Source organism: Myotis daubentonii, chromosome 3 (genome assembly GCF_963259705.1).
Source record: "Myotis daubentonii chromosome 3, mMyoDau2.1, whole genome shotgun sequence".
NCBI classification, from domain to species: Eukaryota; Metazoa; Chordata; class Mammalia; order Chiroptera; family Vespertilionidae; genus Myotis; species Myotis daubentonii.
Genome location: NC_081842.1, coordinates 179,371,387 through 179,384,766, shown reverse-complemented (window position 1 = coordinate 179,384,766; position 13,380 = coordinate 179,371,387). Strand labels below are relative to the sequence as shown.

At 42.8% G+C, this 13,380-nt stretch overlaps 1 long non-coding RNA gene across 1 annotated transcript in view; it reads right to left on the bottom strand.

The window, feature by feature from the left end:
- The window catches only part of LOC132229487 (uncharacterized), a 654,398-nt gene that overhangs the window by 340,069 nt on the left and 300,949 nt on the right, over nucleotides 1-13,380 (bottom strand). The window lies entirely within an intron of this gene.

Genomic DNA, 13,380 nt, shown 5'->3' with positions numbered 1-13,380 from the left:
TCTGATTTGAGAAGTACATGGGAACCTAATCATAACTATAATCACACGCTCATCGGTTCTCACTATACTCATCTTGCCTGTGTGGTATGTTTTCAAAGGTGCAACTTGAGCTTCATCCTTCTCATGAAGTCTTTCCAGATGATGTTCTGCATGATTCAAACCCTCTCTGAGGTGGCCTGATGGGGAGAATGGTGCTCTGGAGACAGGCAGACTGCATGACTTTGGGAAAGATATGTCTTCTTTCTCAGCCTCTGTTTCCTCCTCTATAGAGTGGGCAACAGTATCTACCTTATAAATTTGATGTGGGGATGAAATGTATTAGTGCATGCTCATGGCATGTCCAATGCCAGGTGCACACAGGAGGTGCACAGTGAATGTTAGCCTATACCCATGTGGATGTCTGGGTGTTTGTCGTAGAAAACACTGTCCTTGTCTGTGAGTGCTGACACATCTTCTGCCTCAATTCCAGGCTCTGCACTTAGGACTGGAAAGAAGTCTTGGACCAGCACGATGGGAAGATGGCTGGAGTGCAGAGAGAAGCCATTCTGGGTGGAAGATGGAGGGAGCATCTTGTATGATGGGAGACCCATGCATAGGCATCACACAGACTTGTGTTGGAGTCATAGCTATGGTGCTTTCCAAGTGGAAGAGTTTGGGAAAGTTATTCAATCTCTCAGAGTTCAGTTTTCTCATCTGCAATATGGGCAAGAGTCCCTACTTCACACGGCTATTGTGAAAATTAATTTATAGCATACATATAAAAATGTAGAGCACACAACAAGAGCAAAATCGCTGAATATAAGGCAGATGTTGGTCCAAGACTCTTTTAGGCGCCGAGCACAGTGAATTTGCTCAATAAGTAATGATTTGGATGGAGCTCACTGTAACCTTGGATGCCAGGGAAAATAAAAAGTACACTTCTTAGGAGACAGAGCCATATTAGTTTGTATCTTAAATTTGCCGCTTGAGCAAACTCCCATCATTCCATCTCAACCTTCTCATATGTAAGAGGGTGATCCTATTGGAGATGAAAGAGTTGACATTGGTGAAAAGGATTCGTAATTGTAAGATGGGGTCTCATGATATGTGGAAAGCATTTAGTGTGGTACCTGTAAATAGTAAACCATTCAGTCAATGACTGACAATACCACTAACATACTCATAAAGCACCTATGATGTGTCAGTCATGGGGATTCCATATGAATGAGACACACGGCCTCCTTGGAGGAGTAACAGCAGTTTGAACCCCTCTCCATCATCACTGATGGAAGGGTCAGAAAGCTAGAGTCTGCAGTCATGATTCAGCTCCTGCTGACAGAAACAGCATGTGTGCAAAATGCGCATGTTGTGTGTGTGACAATTCCCTCATTTGTTCTCCATTTTAGGGTTGTTTTTTTCATCTTTCCTGTTTTGTCTTTTGTTATATTTTTCCTTTTTTGTTGCTCTCTCTAGAAGAGTTTCAACTCTCAAGCATTCTTCTGATTTCCTGGCCTTAGAAAGCACACATTAATCCTTGGTTAGATGTTATAGAGAATGAAGGAGAGGCTTTGAGGGAAGGCCTGAGGGCTCTTCCAAGAATAGAGTAAATGAGTGTTGATGGATGAATTGACTGGTAGCTGTTTTGCCTGCTTCCACCCATTAACATTAACCCAGGTCTACAGCCCAAGTCATCTCTGCTACTAATGCTGTGGAAGGCTGCTCCTTCGTGGCCCCTGATCAACCACCCCTCCTGCACTCATAGTTCCACATCGTCACCTCCAAGGCCCTTGGATTGGGTTGGCCTTGTGACACTAACTCACAGAATGTAGTGGAAGTGATACAGGGTCTAAGGTTTAGAAGACTAGGTACTTCAGAGATGTAGTAATCACTTAAGTCTCGCTATATCCTTCTAAAATAGATACAATTATCTAAGAGCTAATAATAGTTTCCTGGGTGTTGGTCTATTTTAAAGTATTCAAATGAGTTGATTTATTTAATTGTCACATCAACCAAATGCTCATTTTGCAGGTGAGAAAACTAAAACATAGAGAAGTTAAGTGTCTTTCTCATGAACACACAACTAGTAAGCTTAGAGCTGGGTTATTTAGACCCTGGCCATCTGATTGTAGATTCCACACATTAGTCACTGTGTTGAACTACAGAGGGGTTAACTGTGGGGCCCAGAACCACAGAGAGGTCGGAACAAGGGTGGGATTTAAACAGGTCTTATTACTCCAGAGGCTGACCCTTCTGCTGGCCTAAAAGCATCTAAAAGATTGTTTTGGATCTGCCAGGAACCTCACCTAAACCCAAAGACACATTCTACAAAAAATAAAAACATAACAGCTTGCAGTCTGTGGTCATTGCACCAGAATTTCATAGCACCCTTCTCTAGTTTTCTTCTCTCTCTCTCTCTCTCTCTCTCTCTCTCTCTCTCTCTCTCTCTCTCTCTCTCTCTCTTTCTCTCTCTCTCTCACAGTGAAAGCACTCCTACATCCCTTCTTTCCTCCAGACTCAAGATGTAAGTTTATTTGTTCACTTTACCAACAGCAAAGTGTAGCAGTGAAAGAACAGGATTTTATCAAATGCTTTCTGAGTTACTGTGTTGGGTGCTGCGGCAACAACAGTGAGCAAAGAGCAAAGACTCTGCTCTCACATCCCCTGCAGCGAGTTGGAGTGGGATTTCATCCGGCTCTGCCAATGGGGGTGTGATCTGGGGTTGGTACTGCACACTCATCAAGTCTTAGTTTCTCATCTGTGAATGAGTAAACAATAGTGTCTGTATAATAATCTACACTATAAAATTCTTATATTGGAAAAACAAAACAAAAAAGCTGAAATACTTAATACAATGTCAGGTAGTGATGGCAGTCAGATGCTTTAAAAGTTATAATTATTATTGTTAAGTAATAATAACAATTACAGAAGTCTCATCTACACCAGACACTGTACTAGGTTGTTGGAATGCAGCAAAAAATAAGGCCTGTTTTTCACGGTGGTTCACAATGCTAGTCAGGAGAATGAGCATGTGAATGGACAGTTAAGACTTAGGGTTGTAGGCACTGTAACAAAGGGGCATGTTCAGTGTTCTTGAAGCACAGAGGAAAGACAGTTAATAGGTGTGTGGATTGCCCGGCTGATGTGGCTCAGTGGTTGAACATCGATCGACCTATGAACCAGGAGGTCCAGGTTCGATTCCTGGTCAGGGCCCAAGCCTGGGTTTCAGGCTTGATCCCCAATGCGGGGTGTGCAGGAGGCAGCTGATCAATGATTCTCTCTCAGCACTGATGTTTCTATCTCTCTCCTCCTCTCCCTTCCTCTCTGAAATCAATGGATATATATATATATATATATATATATATATATATATATATATATATATATATTTTTTTTTTTTTTTTTTTAATATATTTGTGTGGATAAGGATGTGGTTGGGGATGTTTCACAGAGTGTTTAAACCTGGCCTTGGTGTTTGGAAAGGATTCAGGTAGAGAGAAATGTGAGAAGAAAAATTGAAAAGAGTAATTGAGGCAGAGTAAAAAGGCTGAGCTAAAGCATGGTGGTGTGATTGTTCTTGGATGGTTTACAGTGAAGAAACATTTTCTGGGAGATGGGCTCTGGAGTGAGTAGATGGAGAACAGGAGGCAAGAACTGGTAGGAGATAAGCCTGGAAAGGTACCTGGGGACAGATCATGGAGGAGCTAAGAAGGTGTTCTATTTATATAAGTAGGCAGTAGGAATGCATTAGAAAAACTCTAATATGAATGGACTGGTTGACCAATAGATAAATATAGGGATATAGGAAGATAGATATAGTTTATAAGAATGTTTCTGTACTTTCTGGTTAATTTTTATATTTTCAAAAGTAAGTAGGGTGAGAGCAGGATATGTTTGTTCTTTATTTACCATTGTAGCCATTGAATGAAGCACAGAACACTGAGGCATTTGATAAAATCTCATTTAATAGATGAATGAATGGGCTATAACCACTATACTTTGCTGTTTCCTGAAGAAAAAAAAAATGAACTTATCTTGAATGTGGGAGGAGGTGGGTGGTTTCACAAAGCAGGTGGCATTTAATCTTGGTATTGTAGATAACATTTAGCATTGCAAAAATGAATCATTCCTGGTGGTGAAAACATATGTACATGGAAAATGTCACTTCCCATGGTTTAGTATGGTGGGGAAGAGCATCAATTCTGGAGCCAGAGTTTAAGTCCTAGATATGCCATTGAACAGCTGGGGGATGGGGGGGCAGGGTATGTTCCTTACTGTTCTGTGTCTCTCTTTTCTCATCTGTAAAATGGGGACAATAAGAGGACTTACCTTCTAGGATTATTATGAAGTTGTAAGGTGCTTACCAAAATGACCAGCGTATAATAAGCTCAACATAAATGTTTGCTGTTATTGGTAGTCTCATTGCTGAGCCCTGAATGTAATCAACAGACCAAACACTCTATAGTCCTATCACAAACAACTGGTTCTATCTTCAGATATTATATCTGAAGTGTCTACATGAGTCTCTTTGACACAAATCTCTTTGGTGCAGATGGAGGCCAGAAAACTTGAGAGTCACTTCTGATGAGGAAATGACTAAACAAGGGGAATGAAGAAACAAAGAATATATCAAATGCCAGGATTCAGGAGGGATTGTTCCAAGATACTAATGAGCAGAGAGCAGAGAGATCCAGAGAAACCATGTCAAAGCTTTCTGAGAAAGAGTGAGAGCAATACCTGGGGAGTGTCAAAAAGAGAGATGATAAAGGAAAATGACAGCTCCCTGCAGGCCTGGGCCAAATGCAACACAGAATAAGCAACAAGGACAGAGAAAGGCAGTGCATCTTGTTAAGTTTCTTCGAAAAGCTTTATATCAGCAGTGGGTTCCTGGCCGGGTGAGGCCAGGCTCCAACTATTACAGGTTACCCAGAAGCCACCAGAGAAAAATGGAGAAGGGAAGCCTTGAAGAATGAGCCTGGACCCGGCTGTGATGTGGTTACCATAGAGACCACTCCCAGTGGTAGCCAGGAAGGCCAGTGCCTGTCCTCAGAGCAGTTAACAAGCTATTAGGCCCCAACATGAAGATGCCAGCAGGTGAGTAGAATGAAGCCTCTACATCACAGCTGTCTGTTTGCTAAGATCATACATGGGGAGAAGCAGCCATAAATCAGCCAGGGCACTGGGGCCATTGAGTCAAGTTCAAGGGAGCATGACAGGATTTCTAACCTGTGAGCCAAGGCCCAGAAACCGTGGCCCAGAGGGACATGCTCAGATGTTCCCCAGACTGGCTTGAGGATTCAAACAACATGAAAACAAAACAAAACTACAGCACCAACAAACAGAAAGACAGAAACTAAGAATGTGGGAAAGAAAAGACCAGCAGAGAAAAGTACAGGAGGAAGTACAAAAAGGAGGAGTTCACATGGTGGTGCCTCACATTCCGACAAAACTGAACATGCAGCCTGGTGTGTAGCTCAGTGGAGGATGGCAGAAGCAGGATTGGATCCAGGTCTGTCCCATAGAAGGCACTTTGGTTTTCCTGGGCTGCCTCTGCAGGAAAGCATCCAAAGAAGGTGAGCCCATGTGCAAGTACCTCCTTTATGTGTGATCGCCATTCCAACAGAACAAGCATAATGCATCCAGGTGGTCATTCCCTGCAAACTGAGGCCTGCCCGCTAATAGGCTGCAAGTTCCTTGAGGTCCACTCTGCCTTCTGTCAATATGTATATGTATACAGGGGTGGCTTAACACGCAAGGTTCCTATGTCAGTTTCTTGCCTACCTAGAGCCCACTGTCTGCCTTCTTTCAACCAGGCTGGATTCTGTCTCTCCTGTTTGTCGAGCCAAACATGCAAAGGAAAAATATGCTATATTTAAAGCAGCACACCTTCCTGTCTTTGCACATGCTTTTTCCTCAGCCTGAGAAGCCTTCTGCCTCCTTTTCAGTTTAGCCTATTTTTACTTCCCTTCAAATCTTAGGTTGAGAGCCATCTCATTCATTCATTCATTCATTCATTCGTTCGTTCATTTGTTCATTTTCATTCGATAAGAGCTAAATAGTCAACAAGTGCACACGATACCTTCTGTTAGTCCTTCCTCAGTGTTTCCACATACCCTGTAATTACATCTAATAGAACATTCCCCATTAGGCCAGGACTGTTCATTGATGTGTCTGTTGAGATCATTAGATGTTACATTCCTTGAGGTCAGATTGTGTCTTTCTCATAGTGTAGCATAGTTTCTAGGGTGCATAGCAGGTGCTCAATAAATATTTATTAAAGAATGAATAAAAGAATAAATAACAGCATTGCATTTTTAGTTCTATCCAGGTTGCCATATTCTAAAGGAAATTCTCCAAGCTATCCAGTTGACCTGGGACGAAATGTTTTTGTGCACATTACTTAATAAAAAGATCCCTGGGTCAACTAAAAAATTTAAAGTCAATATGAAATTGATCCTCATCAGCACTTTCTCCTTCAAACATGGAGACAAAAGGACATTTCTGAAATATATGTATCAGTGTTGCATTTTCTGCTCCAGAGATTCAGCAATCGTTGTCACCTCCAAGTCCAACCCTCATTAATTTAGGGGGCATCCAGCATAATCAGCAACAGGCTTCTTGGCAGCATAAATCAGAGACCATTCTAGAATTTGGTGGGGGGGGTCTCTAAGCTGCAAACAGAGCCATTTCCTTTCATGCACCTTTCTCTCAGAAGTCATTGGGCACTATTTAAATTAAGCTGAAGAGCTTTTGGCTATATTTCAAGGACACTGCAGAATCATCAGCAAATCTGTCCTCTTCAACTGTGCAGGGAAAGGGTGTAGATAACCAAAATAATATACAACAGCAACTTCTCAGGAACTTCCATCCCATTTTGCTCAGTTTAACAGCCAGGTAAATCAAGATGTGCCACGGGTAAGGTAGGGGGGGTGGAGGAAAGCAGTCAGCAGATGAGAAAAACAAAACTCTTCTTGATGGAGGAAACAATGTGCAAGAGCTAGATGTAATGGGTGTGAAAATGCTTGGGCACAACATCTGGCACACAACTGGGTCCATTACTTGAAGTGAGGGCCACAATGATCTGTTGAGACTGTCTTCTGGTGGAATTGGGAAAATGGTTCAAGAGCTCTTGCTTATGCAGCAAGGATACTGATATGGATGCATGTTTGTGCCCCCCACTCCCCAGATTCATATGTTAAAATCCTAATCCCCAATGTGATGGTTTTAGGAGGCAGGGACTTTGGGGGATAATTAGGTCATGAGGGTGGAGCCCTCAGGAATGGGATTAGTGCCCTTATAAGAGAGCAGAAAGCTGGCTTCCTCTCTGCTCTCTCTGCCATATGAGGATACAAGAAGATGACTACCCAAAAACCAGGAAATGAACCCTCATCAGACACTGTATGTGCCAGCACATTGGTTTGGATTTCCCAGGCTCCAGATCTTTGAGAAATAAAGGCTTGTTATTTAAGCTGCCTGCCCATGGTATTTTTGGTACAGCAGCATGAGCTGACTAGGATGGATATGAAGTCACAGCATCTGGTCTGACTTTCCTCTCTGTTAATTCTGTAGAAAGGTGCAGTGTCACAGCCTGAGTGCCTCATTACCCAGAACCAGCTAGTGAAAACCAATGCTGTTGCCTTGAATATGTCTTGGAGAAAGAGTTTCTTCAGGAGGCTTCACTTTTCTCCCAGTCGGTGTGTAGGCTGGACACGGAGTGGGCCTTGATTACTTGGATGCCAAGCCTAACATGCAAAGGAAAAATGGAGGAGACTCCCCAGGATAAACATCCCCAAATTTCAGGTGAGGGCCCTCCAGGCTAACGCTCCAAGTGGTCCAGATGATGGTTTGGTGGAGGAAGGTAGGGATGAAGGTAGAGAATGAAGGCTGAAGAGGATTATGAATATTTGCAATGAGGAAAGCTTTATCTCAAAGTACACCCCTTTGAGCTTGGTGGGAGGTGTCTGGCTTTAGCTTCCACAGTGTTACCTGAGCTTCTGTGAACCAGGCTGGATTCTGTGTCTCCTGTTTCCTTAGATGCTAAAAGAATCACAGCTAATCAAAGGTGTCGTTTGACACTGTCAGTCACAGACACCGCAATTCCATCCTTACCTTGTTTCAAGTGATTCATAGACAGTGTATTCACAGACCCAACTATTAAAGTCCCTCATATTTTGACCCTTGGGGCCTTCTTACTGTGTGTGCGCACCAAATATTTGAAAATATGATCACATGTAATGTCACAGCAATACCATAAGAACGTAGTATTATTTCCACTTTTAAAATGAGGTTCATAGTGGATAGGACACATGCCCAAATCCACACAGCTAGTGGAGCCAGGGCTTGAGCCCATTGCCCTGATCTTGAATTTTTAAATCCATTCAGCTTTCCCATTTTGAAAGCCAGTTAAAGTTGAGATTTGTGCTATCTAGCCTTGTTGGGAAAATTATTTGCATAAATCCTGACCTTCATGATATCCTCTGGTCTCCAGCCCGCTATTCCTCTCTGGACGTGACACACTTCAGAACATGGCTTACACACCCCCTCTGGCTGTTCCCTCCTGAGATAGTTGGGATCATGCACCTCCCACTGAGTCAATCCTAATCCAAAGCTATTCTTTCTACTTCACATTTTTAAAAATATTTTAATTAATTCATTTGTATATTTTAAAAAGTTCTGCATACACATCATGATATCATACTTAAAAGAAAAATATAAAGAGGGAAATGAAAGTCCTTATCCCTATCTCGATGCATTGTCTTCAACTTTTTTTAGATGTCTATGTCTACATTCCTACACATGTTTGCAACAAAATTGGAACTGTGTTGTGCATAAAGTTCTGAAGTCTGCCTTCATGTGTATATGCCATTAAAAACATTGAAAATTCTCTATAAACATTTTATTTAATGACTACATTATTTGAATGTGGAAAACTTCAGATAAACATCTTGCTCATTGTTGGGAAGTTTAGGTGGTTTGCCTTTTTCCAAATTGTAAGTAACGTGGAAATAAACATGTTTGTTCACAAGTCTTTGTCATTTCTGTTTTTAGGATGGACTACTAAAAAAGGAGTTCTGAAATCAAAAGTTGTGAAGTCATTTCAGGCTCTTCCAGATAATTTATCTGAGTTAAATTCTCAGCAGCAGTGCTCAATTCTACACTGGAAAATCATTTTTCCTGGAAGGTCCCCTCAAAGTGGTCATGAAGGGCAATCTAGATCATCTTGCATTTGTTTGAATAGCAACTGACTTTATCGAGGCTGGACACATGGTTAAGCTGTATTTCCCAGAGTGCTTACAATTAAGATGGGGCTTGTGACTGAATTTTGGCCAACAGAATATGAGTGGAAGAAATGTAGACAGCTTCCAAAAAGGCCCCTAAAAATCTTCCTTTTTCTCCCCTTCAGAGACCTCAGAAGCCACATATTAAAAATGATGGTGACACACATAAGATAGAAAAAAACCTGAGTTCCTAAATGATTGCATGAAGAACAACAATGCACTTTTATTGTGTTTAATATTAAGTTGGGAGAGGCTGTTGATTAAGGCAACTACTATTGCTTATCCTAACTAACAAAGGGAGTTTCTGGTTTACTCAATGATCCCCAAATCAAAAAGGCTCAGCTGGTTCTTTGTGTGTCAGCCATGACTCTGCCTTTGGCCCATGTGGCTTCTCACAGAGCCCCTGGCATCTAACCTAGTATCCAGCAGATAGTAGGGCTCCCCTGGGTGTGGGCTCATGTATGCTTGTGGAATGAATGAAATCATACAGAAGCCTTGTGATTCCAACTGGCTTACAAGTAAGCAAGGTTTACTCTGCCATCTGAAATGGATCATCACCTGGCCTCTGCCCCCTACCACATGTACATTCTTCACCCCCTGAACAAGCCCGTTTCAACTACCCATGGTCTCTGTACACGGCCCCCACAAGAAAAGCCTGATGCTGGGACCGCCCTTCAGAACAGAGGCTGCTGTGCAGAGAAAAGAGGTGTCCCCAGTACAGTCGTTTCTCTTCTCCTGCCGACGCTAATTACAGTTTGCTAAATGCAAACTGGGGAAACATCTCGCCCACCCTAAAGAGTTCCAGAATTGGGCTCCTTGTCTTCACAGTAACCCAGAGCAGAAAGCTCCTCCTCCTTCTAAGTCTTTGATCTTTTTTTTCTCCCAATGCATCTGGGAAACAGAGAGGTACACTCATAGAGAAGGTGAGATTGAAACTGCCCAACTTCCCCACCTTAGGCCCTTTCTTTTGGTGGCTTGCTCTGAGGCAAAGCTGGAGCAGAAGTGGAGGCGTGCAGAAGACACCGCCGGGTTGGCAGGGGGTTAATTACTAGCACACGCATGCAGCACTGTGGTGGCTGACTGGGAATGCGGTTACACAACTCATTATATTGGCACAACAAACTGGAGCTTCCTTGAAGGGCCCCCGCCCATGGGACCACCATGTCATCATTTTGCTACACAATTATTCCTTTCTTCCATTTTAGTATCACTTGTTGAATCTCCTCCCTCTGTTAAAATCCTTCTCCTCCCTCTAGGACAGTAAGGGGGAACCTATGACACTCATTTTTTTGGTTGATTTTTCTTTGTTAAATGGAATTTAAATATATAAAATAAATATAAAAAATAGAAGTCTTTGTTTTACTATGGTTTCAAATATCAAAAAATTTCTATATGTGACACAGCACCAGAGTTAAGTTAGGGTTTTTTAAAATGCTGACACGCCGAGCTCAAAAGGTTCGCCATCACTGCTCTAGGACATCACTAAGAGTCACCACCTCCGTACAGCCTTCCCTGGTTTTAAGTGTGATCTGTAGCCCCTAGCAGCCAAGCACTTGTCCCCATCCACGCAAATCTATCTTTCCTCTGTGCTGTCACAGGACGTAGCACGGCCTCTGTGACACTACTTCCAGGATCTGTGAAACAGGATTGATGGGTCTCTAAGGTCTTTTCAATGCTTCAAAACATTATTTTGTGAGTACTTGGGAGTAATTTTAAAATATCATAGCCTAGTGGAAAGATGGTGGCTTTGACACCAGAAGAAGAGTCTGAGCATCCAATTGGTGGCTTTTGGCTGAATGATCTGGGGAGGAATTACCTATCATGTCTCTGGGCTCAGTTTCCCCATCTGTAAAATAGTAGTAGTGCTGACATTCCTGCACAAGCCCACAGAGTAATTTAAGCTAGGCCATGCCTGTTAAAGCACTTTATCAATGATGGCATTCCATGTTTGTATTAGCCATATTCATTTGTAAAAAGCCTGAGCCTCTCCCTACTCAGGGAATACCATCACTACTGCTGGGTTACACATCTCCGCACACACAGCTCAGCTTCTGAGGATCGTGCCCAACCATCGCCACAGCCTCCCTGCCTGAACAAAGACCTTTATTAAGAATCCCCAGGCAGCTTCACGCTAATAGTGGTGACAGCTTTGGCCACCCTTTCCTGGGTACCAACCACTTGTTAAGCATTAGCTAGGCCCTTGCCACATAAACTGAGTGAAAGAATCAGACAGGCTTACAGTCAAGTCCTGGATTTGCAAATGAATATTTATGTGATCTTGAGAAAATTGCTTCACTTTTTGACTCTCTGTTTCCTTGTCAATAAATCAGTGGTGCTCGGGCCTACTATGAGGAACTATTGTGGAAATGAGGATAAGACAACCCACTTAAAGCTCGCAGACACAATGCATAGAAGGCACACGACAAAAATGAGTCTCTTTCTCCTATATTCCTTTCAGCACCAAGAATGTAGAATTCCACAATATGAAACATTCATGCAAATAAATAGGAGTGTGATAGATGATGGGTGGCTCCTAGGGGAGTGATGTGAGAGAAAGATTTTGCCAGAATCTCTCTTCCAGTATCACAATGGGGCCCCTGCACGAGCCTTTCACCCACGGTGCTCATCACCACAATATTTTACAGTGAGCATTTATTTTTCTTATTAAAAAAAAGAGTAGTCACAATGATGCATGTGATAAATATGCCAGCTTTAAACCTTTTAGAAATATTAAAGGTTTCCCAGCTCAATGTTTGACAGACTTGATTAATCCTTTCCACACAGACACTCAGGAAGATAGCTGCGGCTGGGTTTTAAAGCTCCAGGAGTGCTCTCTGACAAAGGGAAAGAAAAGGTAAAGAGCTTTCAAACGAGAGAGAGAGAGAGAGAGAGAGAGAGAGAGAGAGAGAGAGAGAGAGAGAGATCCTCGTGCCACACAGAACAGACAAAGAATTCGAAGACTCAGAAGGCTTCACAGTATGTGGAGAGTTGGGAGCTGGGGTGGAGCGGAGAGGGGGAGAACAGCACTGTAAAATCTCTCTCCTCTGGAGGATTTTCAAATGAAAGGCCCCCATCCAGCCTGACCACATTAGTCTAAGAGTTTTCTTCTCCGCTGGGTTCCCAAATGGATGATGTGGGAGGGGGCGCTGGCAGGGCAGACCCAGGGCAGTACAAATCCAGAGAGGAATACAATGCAAGGTACCATCGCCCCTTCTCATCATCCAGGACTATTCTCCAGCCCACTGCCTGCTCTCTCAGTCACCAGGGCTACTTCCCGTGGGGACCTCTCCAATCCCCAACTAGAGTTTCGGCTCCTGTAAGAAACAGGAAATACATTTTGGCTATTTTTTTTCCCCCTCAGCACCTACCCTAGCTTTTGTATAGAACAGGTGCCTAGCAAACATTTGTTAAACAGAGTCGGTGTTTAATGAATCCTTGACAAAATTATCTAAGGATACATGGGGCAAAACCCCTATTTAAAAACGACGCTTTAGAAATCACTAAGAGATTCTGCCTCCTTCTGATTCCCACTCCACAAATGAAAACTGAGCTTAGAAACTAAACTATTGAGATTTCCAAGTAAATCCTCATTTGACAAACAGTTATTGACCATCCTGGGTGATGTGGCCATGGTCCCCAGCTCAGCCACAGTGCCTGGGAAAGGAGGCTTGTTGTCATGTGGGAGGTGCTAGGATGGATGTGCATATGGGAAACCACGCAGGACAAAGGGAGGTACCCCAAGCCCACCATTTTTGTTCGTGGGGAATGTCAACAAAAAAGCTTTGAGAATGAGTGGCAGACACTTGAGCTGCACACTGAAGGACGCTGGGAAGGCAGCAGAGGGAAGGAAACATGCCTCCCTATATCACATGTACAGTCTTGAGCTGTGAATTTCCATGTAAACTACAAATAAAACACTTGCTCTGCTAAGCAGCCTCCCCCATAAAACCTTGAAGTGTCTGCCCACTCCGCTGTGGTGTTTTTTCTCTGATGTTCAGGTCAATCGCCAACGTCAACTCCTACTTCATTTATATGGAAGCATTTCCCAACACAAAACACCGATATATTTGCCACACAATATTAGAGCGGCAAAGAAGTAATTCAATTATGTGACTTAATCAGTTCA